The sequence below is a fragment of the Canis aureus genome, chromosome 5, assembly GCF_053574225.1.
Source record: "Canis aureus isolate CA01 chromosome 5, VMU_Caureus_v.1.0, whole genome shotgun sequence".
In the NCBI taxonomy this organism is placed as follows: domain Eukaryota; kingdom Metazoa; phylum Chordata; class Mammalia; order Carnivora; family Canidae; genus Canis; species Canis aureus.
Window position 1 is genome coordinate 53,996,253 of NC_135615.1, and position 14,431 is coordinate 54,010,683.

The 14,431-nt window shown below is 50.3% G+C and overlaps 1 long non-coding RNA gene across 1 annotated transcript; it reads left to right on the forward strand.

The window, feature by feature from the left end:
- The first annotated feature begins 390 nt into the window (after positions 1–390).
- LOC144314200 (uncharacterized) lies at positions 391–8,896 on the forward strand. The gene is made up of 3 exons (XR_013380007.1): positions 391–501; positions 1,415–1,974; positions 4,205–8,896. It is a non-coding gene; the product is annotated as an uncharacterized LOC144314200 (long non-coding RNA).
- The last annotated feature ends 5,535 nt before the right edge of the window (positions 8,897–14,431 follow it).

Below are 14,431 nucleotides of genomic sequence, written 5' to 3' on the forward strand. Positions count from 1 at the left end.
CTGGAGGGGCCTGCGGAGTCTCTCATACTCGTCTTTCCGGTGACCGTAGCCCGGTGGCCCGAGGGAGGCAAGGGCCGCGTCTGCAGACACAGGAGCCGCCGCTCGCGTCCGTTGACCCTCGTGGTTTCTTCAGATCCTGGTGCCGCAGCCCCGGGGACCCCCGGCTTCGGGGTGACGGCAGAAGCGCCGGCCGCTCGCCGCGGCCCCCAGAGGCGTATTTTCCCCGGGGTCCTGCCGAAAACGTGAGGTCTTCCGGCCCGAGAGCTCGGTAGGGCTGAGGGGGTCCCGGAGCCAGCGAGGCCGGCGCCTCCCAGACGGCGCGCACGGGCGGCGGCCACCCGCGGGGACTCGGGGGGGGGGGGGGGCGGGGTCGCGCTGAGGGCACCGGGAGCGGCCGGGCCGTCCGGGGGACGAGGGAACGGGTCGCCGAGCTGGCTAGCGGGGAGACGGAGTCGGGGAAGGGCCCCGGCCCGACCCGGGGAGGCTTCCCGGATGAGGAAGGTGGGCTCCAGCTGGCCGGGATTCGCCCCCAGCCGATCCGGCGCAAGCCGGAGGCTTTTACCAATTCCCGAATTCCTCCGACGTGGGGTGGTTTAAAAACGTACCAGGACTTCTGTCCTTGCGGAGGTTCGGGGAGGCTCACAGATCAGGGGGCCGTGCCCCTGGGAAGCTACCGTCTGCGGTTCCCGAGAGGAAGCGGGTGGCGGGGGAGACGGAAAGCCGGGGAGCCAGACCTCGAGGGGGCCGGGTGAGGCGCGGGCGGGCTTAGGGTTGGGGTGTGGATCCCCGCAGGCCCCGGGCTCCCGGCGGCTCTCGGGCCTGTGCCCGCCGCTGCCGCTGCCGCTGCCGCTGCCGCTGCGGGAGGGAAGCCGAGTCGGGCCCCGGAGAGCAGGAAGGGGGGGCGGGGGCGGTCCTAGGGCTGGCTCACCCCGAGGGGCGGCCCCGCCGGGTCCCCAAGGCCCTGAGGTGTCAGGTCGTTACAAAGGATAGAAAATAAACATCTGGGATTAGAAGCGCCAAGCAAGGGGCCCCTGGGTGGCTCCGACGGTTAAGGGTCCGGCTCTCGGTCTCAGCTCAGGTCTTGATCTCGGGGTCATGAGTTCAGGTCACGCGTTAGACTCCACGCCCGGCATGAGCCGACTTTAAAACGAAGTGCCAAAGAGTTTAAGTTCCGGAGGTCTAGGGGGTGGTCCTCCAAAATACAGGTGTTTTCGAACATCTCAAATGCCCATTCTGCGTGTGCGTGTGTGTGCGCGCGCGTGGGGGGGGGGGGGGCTGGGCCTGGGCCTGCTACGGCTCCCTCGCTACATCTTCCCTCGCTGAGAGGCCGCGCCTCGGGTGCACGAGAGCCGCGCGCCGCCGGAGCCCCGGTGCCCCCAGTGTTCCCCCGAACCCAGAGGCTCCGTGTCCTTAGGGATGCAGGCCGTCCACGTCGCCCTCTCCGATCGCGGGCTCACCCCTGTCCGCGGCCGAGATCTCTTCAGGGTTCCTGCGTGCCCGCCGCCCAAGAACCGCCGGCTGCCCCTGCCGAGGACGTGCCTTGCCGTGAGGCTTGCTCTGAGCTCTGCTGCCTGCTGTGCGCTGGGGGTGCCCGCCCGCGTCACCCCGAGAGGACGTCCGCCCCGTCACCCCGAGAGGACGCCCGCCCGCGTCACCCCGTGAGGACGCCCGCCCGCGTCACCCCGAGAGGACGTCCGCCCCGTCACCCCGAGAGGACGTCCGCCCGCGTCACCCCAAGAGGACGTCCGCCCCGTCACCCCGAGAGGACGTCCGCCCCGTCACCCCGTGAGGACGCCCGCCCGCGTCACCCCAAGAGGACGTCCGCCCCGTCACCCCGAGAGGACGTCCGCCCCGTCACCCCGAGAGGACGCCCGCCCGCGTCACCCCGAGAGAAACTAGAACCGCCGGAGCCCTGAGACAGGGAATCCCCGCGACCACAGGCCGTACCCGGTGCTCTCCCGGCTTGGACCCCAGGTAGGTCGGAAAGCGAGGGAGGTCGGGGGGAGCCCTCCAGGGTGCGCGGCGCAGACACGTGGCCGCCGGGCCTGCCCCGCCGCCCTCAGGGCTCGTGGAGGGCCGTGTCTGCGCCGGGGGCAGGTGCCGAGGATGACCCCACACGGGCGTTCTTAAGCTCATCGCTGCTTTGCCTGAACTTCGCCGCCTCACAGCCCTTTTTTTGGAGTAAGACCCTTTTCCTGAAGGTTCTAGCGAGCGTCACACCTACTTGGCGGAGCGAGGGGCGCCCCCGCCGGCCCCAGTGGCTGATCCACGAACCCTGTGGGGTGTCCGGGCGGCCTCACACGACGGCGGAGGACGGGGTCGCACATGGGGAGCCACGGTCCGAGCCGGGGGGGGGGGGGCGGCCAGGACGGGCCCCAGGGGCCGGGGCTGGGCTCGCGGAGGGGACGGCCGTGTGGAAGCGGCCCCGCGGCGCAGCTCCATGGCCCCGCGTCTCATTCCACACAAAGATCGCCGAGTACAGACCAGGGTCCCTGCCATTGGCTCCGAAGAAGTGGAGGTTCGGGGGCTCAAAATAATTATCGGGGCCTCCGCTGATTAGCGGTGGAGCCAAAACGAGAGTGAGCGTCCGGCCGGTGCCAAAGCCGTGTCCTCCTCCACGGTGATGCCAAGGGCAGGACGTGCTGGGCCTGGTGCCTGCGCTCCTGCTCCCTGCAGCCCGCCGTGGCCGCCAGAACTGAGGCCTCACCCGCAGAGCAGAGCGAGTGGGTCATTTACCAGATGCCACGTTCCCAGACTCTGGCCCTGGCTGTCTGATGGGGCCCCACGGGGGGCAGCACTCCGCTTTGGAATGCGAAATGCTTCCCTTCGCATTCAGATGGCTTTTCTGTTTTAAAAGCGACACGAAAAGCTTTTTTAAATTTCAAAAATGACCGCAGGGAGACTTGCACATGCCATTTTGAACTGTGACTATTGGGAAACAAATGTCTGCTTTTATTTTTAAACGTTCCTTCAACTCACGAAGACATTTAGGACACAGGAATGAAGCTTTTAAAACATGCTGCTTATCCCTGGAGTGATCCGCGCCCAGTAGAGGGAGGGCCACGTGTCCTCGGGGAGGACACGGAGATGGGGTTCTGTAGCCCAGCAGGGAGTCTCGGGGTCAGTCTGAGGGGCTTCCTGGGGTCTCCCATCGACCTGAACCCCCCCCCCCAGACCCTCAAATGGAATAGTGTCAGTGCCAGCCCACCTGGCACTGATAGGCAACCACTTAAGGAGGGCCTACAGTGCGGTTCCCTGTGTCACCCCTGCTCCGCACCTCAAACTCTAGGTATTAAGAAGTCGACCTCATTAATTATGTCTACACTTGGAAATGACTTGTGTTCACTTTTCATCTGTGTCCTACGTGGAGAGCCCTTGGAAGAAGTATGGACCATGGACACGTTCTTAATGACAAATGAATCTCAGAGATAGTAAGACACAAAGCCTGGTCGTAAAGCCCAAAGATGCCAGGGCCCTGAGTAAGGGGCGAATGAGGAAATTGCTCATAATCCCAACACCGATGCTAAGGCAGGAAGCGTTCCAAGGCAAGGAGAATTCCAAATAACGATTTTGGGGCCAGTTGCTAAAGAAATATTTGGTGAACCCAATGGAATAGACGTTTTTGTTGTTTCACAGTCTTCTATAAAATCCTCACAGCCACTTTTGAGCCTGGGTGACGGGGGAGGGGGCGCATTTCCTCTGTTTACCATTAGGGCAAATAAGAACTGTTTCCTTCCCAGTGCAACTCAGGGAAAATGAAACTTTACTTCTAACGTAGTAGGAAAAGGTATGTTCTCTGATCGTGAGATTAAAGTCTAAAAGAAGAGTCAACTACTTCAAAAAATTACTTAGAGGTTAAAATGCAACAATATATTTTCATAACCTTGACTTCATCAAGGATGCCCAGCTCAAGCCGCCTGCCACTTTCATTTATGTCTCAGCGGGTGACCTTGAACACATCAGTGCCTCTGGGTTTTTTTCTACAAACACTGGTAAAACGGCTAACCTTCAGACTGAGGGATTTGACTATTTCGATGAATACTAGTACTTGGCACAACTCCTCATGTGCAAAAAATGTCAGAAGAACCAGTAAAGTAGAAAACAAATGACAAAGACCCACGTTGGTCTGGATATATATTTTTTTCTTATCTCATTTTTCTTTTCCACTTAACTATTGACCTTCGCCTCTGCTTGCCTCTTGCAGACTCAGGGGCAGCATCACAGACACGTGGGAATAGAGAGGCCAGCTCAGCAGTAGTAGAGAGGAGGAAGTAGCAGGCAGGAGTTCTAGGCAAGTGCCTCGGACTGCCAAGTGTCTTGGCCCTCTGTGTAGACTGATAGAGGGTCCCTGAGGGACGGACGAAAGGATGAGCACAGACAGCAGTGAGCGTAGCTCTGAGGCCCAGGGTGGCCAGTCCGCCTTCCCCTGCCGACTTTGTGCACTTGGCAGGTAAGCCCAGAATTCTGGCCTGAGAAGGATTCCGAGGCAGCTCTGCGTCCTGCGTCCAAGCGCGCCGCAATGGGTTAGTGTCTGGCCTGGACACATGTGGGGAAGATGTAACAGAATAGCCCAAAGTGAACGATAAATCCTCTGCTTTAAAACAGCCCTATGAGACATGTGCTCTTAACCCCATTCTATGGAGGCAAAACTGAGGCGAAAAACTTAAAGAATTCTTCCGAGGAAGCAACTGGAGAGTGCCAGGGCTGGGGTTTGGACTTGCAGTCTGTCCCTCTGCAGAGCCTGTGCATCTGCTCCTGCACCACCTGCCCAGCTGGTGACCAGCTTTGTGAGTGGGGGGCAGAGAGTGGCCACCTCTGGGCCTTGGGGTCAGCTTTGTGCAAGTGGTGATGGCAAGGTCAACTGCGCTTCCCTCACGGGCACAGGGCTCCGTGGAGGACTGTGTCCCACAGCTGTACGGCACCGTTCACAAGCTGCAGAGAAGACCTGATGAGGTACCAGCAGCACGTAACACGAGAATCCTGCTGTCGCCTTGTCGGCTCACCTTCAGACACTGAGGTCAAACTAAAATCAACTGATTCTGAGTACCCGATTGGCTTCGAAGGGTGCTGTAAAGTCACTTTTATGAAATTCCTCCTGTGAAATGCTTCCCTCCATGAAGTCTGTGAGAGGCCTGGACGTGGGCAGCCATCTCTAGCGCTGGGGTTCCCTGCCGTCATGGGTGTTCCTCCAGGGGCCGTCCTAGATTGCTGAAATGCCGAGCTTTAGTATTGCAATAACATTGGTTTTGCCATAATATGCTGTAAAGAAGTTTTATAAAAATAAGCAACATTTTCTACGCATATTTTCTCATCCACAGCATTTGCCTATATGCGGTTTTCTGTAAGCTTTTTTCCATCCTCAAGATCACAAAAATGCTCGAGCTAATGCAAAAATACGGAAGCGATTTCAACGGGAAACCATTACCAGAATGGTTCTGCTTCATACATTTGTCAATTAAATATGTTTTCAGAAGTGCCCGTGGACTGTACCATGGCAGGTCATGAGAATATTGTCATCCTCTCCCACCCCCGGCTTTCTACTTGAATGTTATTATCTTTACTTTGTTCAAAACTGTACCTAGGCCGAGGGACAGAGTCTCACAAATAATAGTGAATTTATAATATTTCCCAATTGAAGCATTGCTATTTATCACTTACATTGCATTCTCAAAGTTGAACATACAAATATGGCAAAAACTCGAATTTCTGGGCCAACAGAATGCCACTAATTCATCCCCACTAAACAACTATTATTAAAAATGGCAAGTAATGAGTGTTGGTGAGGAGGTGTAGAAATTAGAATGCTGTGCGTTGCTGGTGGGAAGGTACAACGTCACTGCCACTGAGGCAAACAGCATGGCATTTCCTCAAAAAAATAAACCAAATTACCCTATGACCCAGCAGTTCCATTCTCGGGTGTGTGTATCCAAAAGAATTAGGGAAAGCCGGGACTCAGAGACTTGCACGCCCATGCTCGCAACAATATTATCCACAGTGGCCAAAACATGGGAACAACACAAGTGTCTAAGGTGGATGATTAGATAAACAAAATGTGGTCTATCTACTGGACGGAATGTTGCGCCGTCTTGAAAGGGGTGACGTTGTGACACGTGCTACAGGATGCGTGAACCTCGCAAACCCATTGCGAAGTGAGACTGGCCAGACACAGAGGCCACACATTACAGACACGTTCGTGGACCTAGAAAGTAAAAGAGAGGTCGCCGTGGGCTGGGAGCAGAGGGAACGTGGCGTCGTTGTTTGAGGGGCACAGTGTTTCTGTTTGCAGTGATGAATGAGTTTGGGAAATGGGAAATGCTGGTGGTTACACGGTGTGATGTAATGGAACGCCCCTGAGTTGTATGCTTTAACGTGGCTAAAATAGTAACTTTTATATATGTTTTTACCACAATTTGAAAAACAACAACACTAACGACTTCTGAGGGTAGACTCGGTGCCTTATATAGATGAACCTTGCAGAAATCACCAATGTGTGATTTAGAGCAACATCAAGAATTGCAAGCCAGAATGAACGTTTGATTAAAGAATGTGTAATGCCACTCCTTCCACAGTCCCTCTTCAGTATTCCAATCCCCAAATAGTTATCGAGTGTTGATTTTTGCACAACATGCTATTATCTGGAGCTAGAAATACAGTAGCCACGGCACCTACCCCAGAGGTGAGTTTAGGGAACATGATAGCAGGGCACACAAACACATAAGTCTGTTATTCCGATATATCATAAACATGTTGACGGAAGCATTAGCTCGCGCCAGAGTAAATAACCCAGGTATGAGCATAGTCCGGGAAGACTTCCCAGAAGGCGTGACATTCTTTCTGAGTCTTGGGGAACAAATAAAAGGGGGCACAAGACTGTGGCAGGTGAATTTGGAAACAGCAGCAGGTGCCAAATCACAGAGGCCCTCGAATAGCTTATTGACGAATAAAGCCTTCGTTCTAGACCATTCTTTGAGGAGTCTGAGAAAGGAGAGGACTGGCACTGGGATTTGTGCTTTAAAAACACTGACTTCTCTGTCCTCAGAGTTGAGGGTTCATTGTGTGAGAGTAAATGGGAGGCAGGGAGAGCGAGTAGATGGTATTGCCAGTCCAGTCCATTATTTCAGTAAATATTGAATGTCTATAATGTACGAGGCTCCATTTCCAGGCTCCTGGAACATAGCAGTAAACCAAACCCCTTCCCTCATGGAGCTAGTGGGGAGAAACAGAAAACAAACAAAATAAATTTAATCTACGAGGGCATGGGACCTTCCTTTCACTTAAAGTCTTCACTTAACCAGAAATACAAACGTGGGACGAGGTAAAAATAAGACTTTGTGGGAAGCACTGATGTTTTCCACTTTTCCCCCTTCTCATGAGAGGGAAGTTATCTCGAAGACACAGTTATAACTGTTCCGTTTGAATTAGCGTGGCCGAAATCTCTGTGGCTTCAATCCATATTGGGAAGTGTTTGAGAGAATAAAAGGAAAGACTCTCTTAATCATGTAAGTTGTCTTGCAATTAAATTAGTCCATTAGGCTATCTGTGGTTTTATCCGTCCTGGGTCTCTATGAAAATGAAGGGCCTGTCTTGTGTTTAGCGTGGGCATTCCAAGTCTGGTTCCCTGGAGGATGAAGGAATGTTAGTCATCAGTGATGGGCCATAGGTTCTTCAGAACTGGGGGTGGAGAGTCCAGCCGAGACCTTCTGTTTACCTTTTACTGTGTCAGCTGATCTTACAGAAATCCAGAAGAATTAAAAAAAAAAAAGACTTTTGTCCGGATTGGCCCTGGGCCTGACCTTTTTATGGCCATCTTGTATTGTTCTGGGTGGACTCACATGTGGTAAAGCTCACAGCCCCTCTACTCCATTGCTGTTAGGTCCAAAGCACCTCGTTGTTCCTGCGTGGCCGTTCGTAAGCTCTCACGGTGCATGGCATTGCTCTAGCGGCTTCCGTCATGAGTCGTCTACGCTCTGCAAAGCCGTTCCCCATTCTCCCTGGCCCTGAAGCCTTCCACATACTCCAGGATGCGTAGATTAGAACATATGTGTTTGAAGTGCTCCTGCAACTTCAAAGGACTGTGGAGACAGTAGGGAGGCAGCTATACTCCCCGGGGGGTGGGGGGGCTGCGGGTTCTCCTCCTTCCTCCTTCCCATCCGTCCTTTCTGGACTCTGGTTAAACCCAGCAAAGAGAAACAGTTCTTAGTAGGAAAGAGGTTGTGGGTGTAGAGGGGGAGCTTGTCCTCAGTGTACCCCCACCCACTCTGTGTGCTTCTGTTCCTTCTGGAAGCCCCTGCTCCACGCTGTCACCTGGGCACTGATGGCGTGTGTCCTGGTGTGCCCCTTCCAGAAGCTCCTCCTGCTTGGTCGTTTTCTCCACACTCCCCTAACAGACCTCAGGAATATTATTTCACATTTCCTAGAACCTTCCTCTTATCCTCCAGACTACCCCCCGCCCCATTAGGGATTTTTTTTTTTTTTTTTTTTACTTGCTGCCCGTGAACTCTTGAATTACCTCCCCTAGATCAGCCTTGTGTGTATAGATCATCAGCATTAGCCAAGATTGACCAGTTCCTACAGAAAATGACCAAAGAGAGATGCACCTGTTGGGTTGGCCTTTGTGCTGCTTCTCGTGATTAAACGTCCGGGAGCCCCTTTCTCTGCCCCCCAGGAAAGTCCAGCACAATCCAGGACCCAGAGAAAAATACATACGGAGATGGTACCGCCGTCTGTTTCATTCCATCCACGTTTTCCTGCTCGGGTTCAAAAGGAAGGTTGCTGGGGGCAGCTCTGGTGGCTCAGCAGTTTAGCACCGCCTTCAGCCCAGGGCCGGATTCCGGAGACCCGGGATCGAGTCCCACATCGGGCTCCCCACATGAAGCCTGCTTTTCCTCTGCCTGTGTCTGCCTCTCTCTATGTCTCTCGTGAATAAATAAATAAAATCTTTAAAAAAAAAAAAAAGGAAGGTTGCTGGACTGGCCCGGGCTGTGTATCTGGACGAGGCGTCCAGAACAGATGGAAGAGAAGTCGGGAAGACCACAGGCGACAGCGTAACATACAAGTGTCACGGGACTCACACCACAGATCCCAGATCCAAAGGCCGAAGGGGGTGACTTCGCAGGCCGTGGTGGCCAGGGGTGGCCAGGGGTGGCTGCGGCGGCGGGTAGCTCGTCTCACGCCCTCGCCCCCTCCTGCCTCCCGGCCCCAGGCCCCTTGCTCCGTCTCTGGGCACAGAACACACGTCGTGACACTCATCGATCAGTGTAGCCTAGAGACTACAGATGCCGTTTAGAAAGCACTTGGCCAAAACCCTGGAATGGATGAAGGGCTAAGGGGACGTGAACTATTATAATTACAGGGATTGACCCTTTTTGCCAAATAGGAAATAGGCTGCAGATACATTTACGTAACTTGGGTTTCACCGAAACTGTAAAACCGTCCCTCGGAGGACAGTTCTGCACCTGCACTTGCTGCGTCCTGAAGGTGTGAGCGTGGTGACGGCGTGCAGACCCCGGGCATCCGAGCATGGACAGAGGGGAGGCCAAGCACCCTGGCCATTCCTTCCAGTGCATGCTCGTCCTCCAGGCTCCATCCTCACTGTCGATGCTGCCGCCCACTTGCCCTTTGTCCCCAGAAGGGAAACCCGGTGACAGGGCCCTCTCTGTCCTTCCCTCCTCGCAGCCAAGCACTATAGAATTCTGAAGCGCTCCCCCATGTTGTCTCCTGCCCCCAGAGGCCGTACGTGTTCAGTTCAATTCAGGCTCACGTTCAGGTGTCTTTACTAACTACCCATCGCCCCCCACTTGTAGCTGTAATCCCCCCCTTCCAACCACGGCTTGCTTGCGGGGAGGCTTGAATGCTGATGTTCACCCTGGATCCTTTGTCTTCTGTTCCCACCTCACCACCACCCCCCAAGTCCCCCGCCAGCAACAAGAGTGCCTGGGGTGCCTGCCAGGGGTAGCAACCACCAAGATCGCAGAACCCTGTCTGTACCCCCAGAGGAACTTGAAATTACATGGAAAATGGATGTTTTTGAACGGTGACGTAACAGTAATGGCAGTGTAAGTTAGGGACTTCAGAATCATCTCTTCCTTCTCAGAAATGCTCCCATGAATCTCAGCAGCCTCTCATTCGGTGTCCTGAGCTGCCCTGGACAGGACAAGGACAAGCCTTCCCTTCCTGCCAACCCTCCCTCTGCTCAGAAAGCTGCCATCTAAGCTTTAGTGACACTGTGTCACGGGACAGCCATTGGGCGAAGAATATTACACATGTGGTCATCACAAGAAGCCCTCAAAGGAGATGCCATGACCTCCATTTCACAGGAGAAGCATTTGTGGCACAAAGAGAATAGGTGACTTGATCAAAGCCACATGAGGCAGTGGGGGATGGAACTGGGATTTGAACTTTTCTTCTTCTCTCTGCCTCCAGACTCCTTGCTCTTGCTTGGGTTGTGCTGCACCCAGATGATCACATTCACTGCTCCCTTGATCGGAATTGCCTCTTCCCCGCACGTGCCTTTCTTACATGGGTAAACACCAGAAACTCACCCTGTTCTCAGATCTGATGCCTTCCACTTTTCTAGGTGCTTTTGGAAAAATCCTGTTGTCTCACAGAAGCTTTCTGTCTAAAGGGAACTGAAAAGAGATTCCCTCATCCACATTCCAAGCAGACCAGTTCCCCTCTCTGCTCGCCAGGATTTACTTGTTTGGCCATTAAATGCTTACAGAACTCTCATTTCTATAAATCAACCGGTTGGGCTTATTGATTCCAATATAAATCTGTTCTCTTCAACGTCACTTACCTCTTCATCTGCCTTTGGTCAGCCGCTCCTCGGACTCACCTCTATGAATCCTCTCGGTTCCCCTACCTACTCCTTCACCCTCAGAAGGCAATCTTGCCTTTTGCTTTATGGAATAATTGGAGGTGACCCATCCTCCCATTCAGTAGTTGTCTGACCAACAGATCGATAACCAGGCAGGTATTTCAGTGCTGTCTCTGAGTGTCCCCAACTGAGTATATCAAGCTCTCTCCCAGCTTGCTCATTCTTCTGTATTCCCTTTCTCATTCTCTCTAGTTATTCAAGCCAAATACTTTGAGAACATCCTAGGCTCTTCCTTCTCCATCAATGCCAACATCTAAACAATTATCAGATCCTCCTAGTTTTACTTTTAAAATAGGTTCAGATTCTTCTTCTTAATCTACTTTATCACTTCTCGATTGTGATAATCTGATCTCTTTGCTTCCCAGCCCCTTCTGAATCATCCTCCACCCTGTACCTAAGGCAGTGATCAAAAGTTCAAATAGGACTACAGCACTTGCATGCTTAAACTCCTCTGGAGACTCCCATTACTGTAGAATGTATTCCAGACTCTCCAACATAGTGTATACAGTCCAGTAAGACCTGGTTATTTCCTTCATGACCTTTGCCTGTCTGCCTGGAACTTTGATCTCTGCATGTACCAAATTGCTTTTAGTGTCCAATACAGACCCTGTATATAGGCTGTTTCACACCTTCATGCGTTTGTCTGGGTCTTTCCTTCTCTACCAAGATTCCCCTCGTCATATCCTATTTCACCTGACAAACTGGTATTCATCCTTTGAGGCTCAGTCATTGGGATCACTTGGGCTAAGGCTCTTCATCAGTGTGCTCTTCTACAAATGACCTAACTATTCACCACGTTAACACTGAAATCATGTCTTTGTGTGTCACTGAGTCCTATGAGCCCATGAGCCTATTAATTTTATGCTTCCATCTTTTATGTAGTACAATTCATGAAGCACAGCGAGCGCTCAGTTGATGTTTATTTGTTGATTTTGGGGCGGCGCACAATGAGCAAAATATAGTAATAACACGATCCCTGGCCTTGAGGAGTTGAATGGTCCTCAGGGTATCGCCCCTGCCTTGCTAAATTAAATGATATTCTGCAGAGAACCATGTACATGGAATCATTGACTAATAATAAGTTCTAGTAAGTCACTAACACCCATGTAGTCTACCAGTATGTATTAGTTCATTGCATTTTAGACTTGTTTAAGACTGAAAAAATGATGTTAATTGTATTAATGTTGGCTTCTACTGGGCACCCAATGGTTTCTTAGGGCAATGGTTCAAAGGTTAGCAGTTCTAACCTGGAAACTACTTAGAAATGCTCATCCTCCATTTTTTAAAAAAAAGATTTTATTTTTATATATTCATGAGAGATACAGAGAGGCAAAGACATTAGGCAGAGGGAGAAGCAAATTTCATGCAGGGAGCCCGATGCGGAACTCAATCCCAGGACCTGGGATCACGCCCTGAGCTGAAGGCAGATGCTCAACCACTGAGCCACCCTGGCATCCCAGAAATGCTCATTCTTATACCCTATACCTACTGAATTATAAACTGTGAGGGGAGGGGCCCAGTGATCTGTGTTTTAACAAGTCTTCTAGATGATTCTGATACTCCCTGAAGTACTACTACCCACCCACAATACATAGTCTAGGTATGATAGGCTCCCTTAATTTGATGTTTTCCAGAAAGGTGAATGTGACTCATTAGGTACCAGCTCTTTATCCTAATAATGATGATGCTAAATATTGAGTATTCCCATTCATAACCAAATTACATACACGAAGAGTGTATTTTTCATTAAATGTAATTAACTATTTGGAACCATTCCTATCAAAGATATAATTGAAGTTAGGTCATCGACTGGGAAGATATGGGTCTTTGCTCCATATATATATTTCTTTCTGTTTTATTCTATTGGTTTATTTTTCTATCCTCATGCTAATATATTGATTTAATTATTCATCCTTTATGATAAATCTTAATAATCCAATGGGCACATCCCTCTTTCCTCTTCTTCATTTTCAAAGTGTCTGTGCTATTGTCCTGTATTAGTTAAACTGTAAATTTCATAAATCATTTTGTGATTTTAATTGAAATTACATGAAATTTACAAATGAAATTAAGATAATAATATTTCTCTGATACTGAGTCTATCCACATCTCAGTATGATGTATCTCTTTAATAATGCAAGGTTCTCTTTCATCCCTATATAAAGTCTTATAGTTTTTTCCATAACAGTCTTCTAGAAATTTATTCCTTGGTACTTTATGCTTTCTCTCGCTAGTATGAGTAGGTTCTTTTCTATTGCATTTTCTATCTGGCTCTTTTAGATATGCCAAGAAGCTATTGTTTCATATATTAATATTGTATCCTACAAACGTTACATGGTCTATTAGTTATAATAATTGCTTTGATTTTTTAATGTATGCATATTGCATGCACACTATGACAGTTTTCATTTTTTTTCTTTTTGGATTTCTACCTCATTTCTTTTTTTTAAGACTTATTTATTTATTTGAGAGAGAGAGAGAGTGCGCTAGTCGGGGGAGCAGATGGAGAAGGAGAGTGAAGAATCTCCAGCAGACTCCCCACTGAGTGCAGATCCCGACCCAGGGCTCAGTCTTATGACCCTGAGGTCATGACTTGAGCCAAAATCAAGATTTAGACACTTAACCAACTGATTCACCCAAGTGCCCCAACCTTGTTTTATTGACTTTTCTAGGACTTTCAATACAATATTAAGTAATAAAGATGATAGCAAGCACCCTTATCTTATTCCTACTTCAAAGAGAAAGCTTCTGAAGTTTTGCCATTAGATATGAACCACAGAATCATGATTGAGCATAAGGATATTTCTATCTTTTCCTAATTTGCTAAAAAAAATATTTTAAAAAAAATTTTTTTATTTATTTATGATAGGCACACAGTGAGAGAGAGAGTCAGAGACACAGGCAGAGGGAGAAGCAGGCTCCATGCACCGGGAGCCCGACGTGGGATTCGATTCCGGGTCTCCAGGATCGCGCCCTGGGCCAGAGGCAGGCGCTAAACCGCTGCGCCACCCAGGGATCCCGCTAAAAAAATTTTTTTTTAAGATTTTATTTATTTATTCGTGAGAGACACAAAGGGAGAGAGAGAGAGAGAGGCAGAGACACAGGCAGAGGGAGAAGCAGGCTCCACGCAGGGAGCCCGACACTCAATCCCAGGTCTCCAGGATCAGGCCCTGGGCAGAAGTCAACGCTAAACCGCTGAGCCACCTGGGCTGCCCGCTAAAATTTTTTTACCATGAATATATGCTGAATCTTATCAAAGATTTCTTTAGTAGCAGTTAAGCTGCTTTTTGTTAATATTTTAATTTTGTGAATTAGAGTTTTAAATATTGAAATGTTCCAATTCCAAGATGTATCCTATTTGGGTCATGCTGAAATAATTTCTTTGGGGGGTTGGATGGCATGGAGCCCAAAACGGAACTTGAACTCATGACCCTGAGATTAAGAACCAAGCTAAAATAAAGCATCAGTTGCCCAACTGACTCAGCCCCTGGTGAAATAATTGTTAAAACAATTCATTTTGTTATTATTTCATATAGAATTTTAACTTTTGTCCCT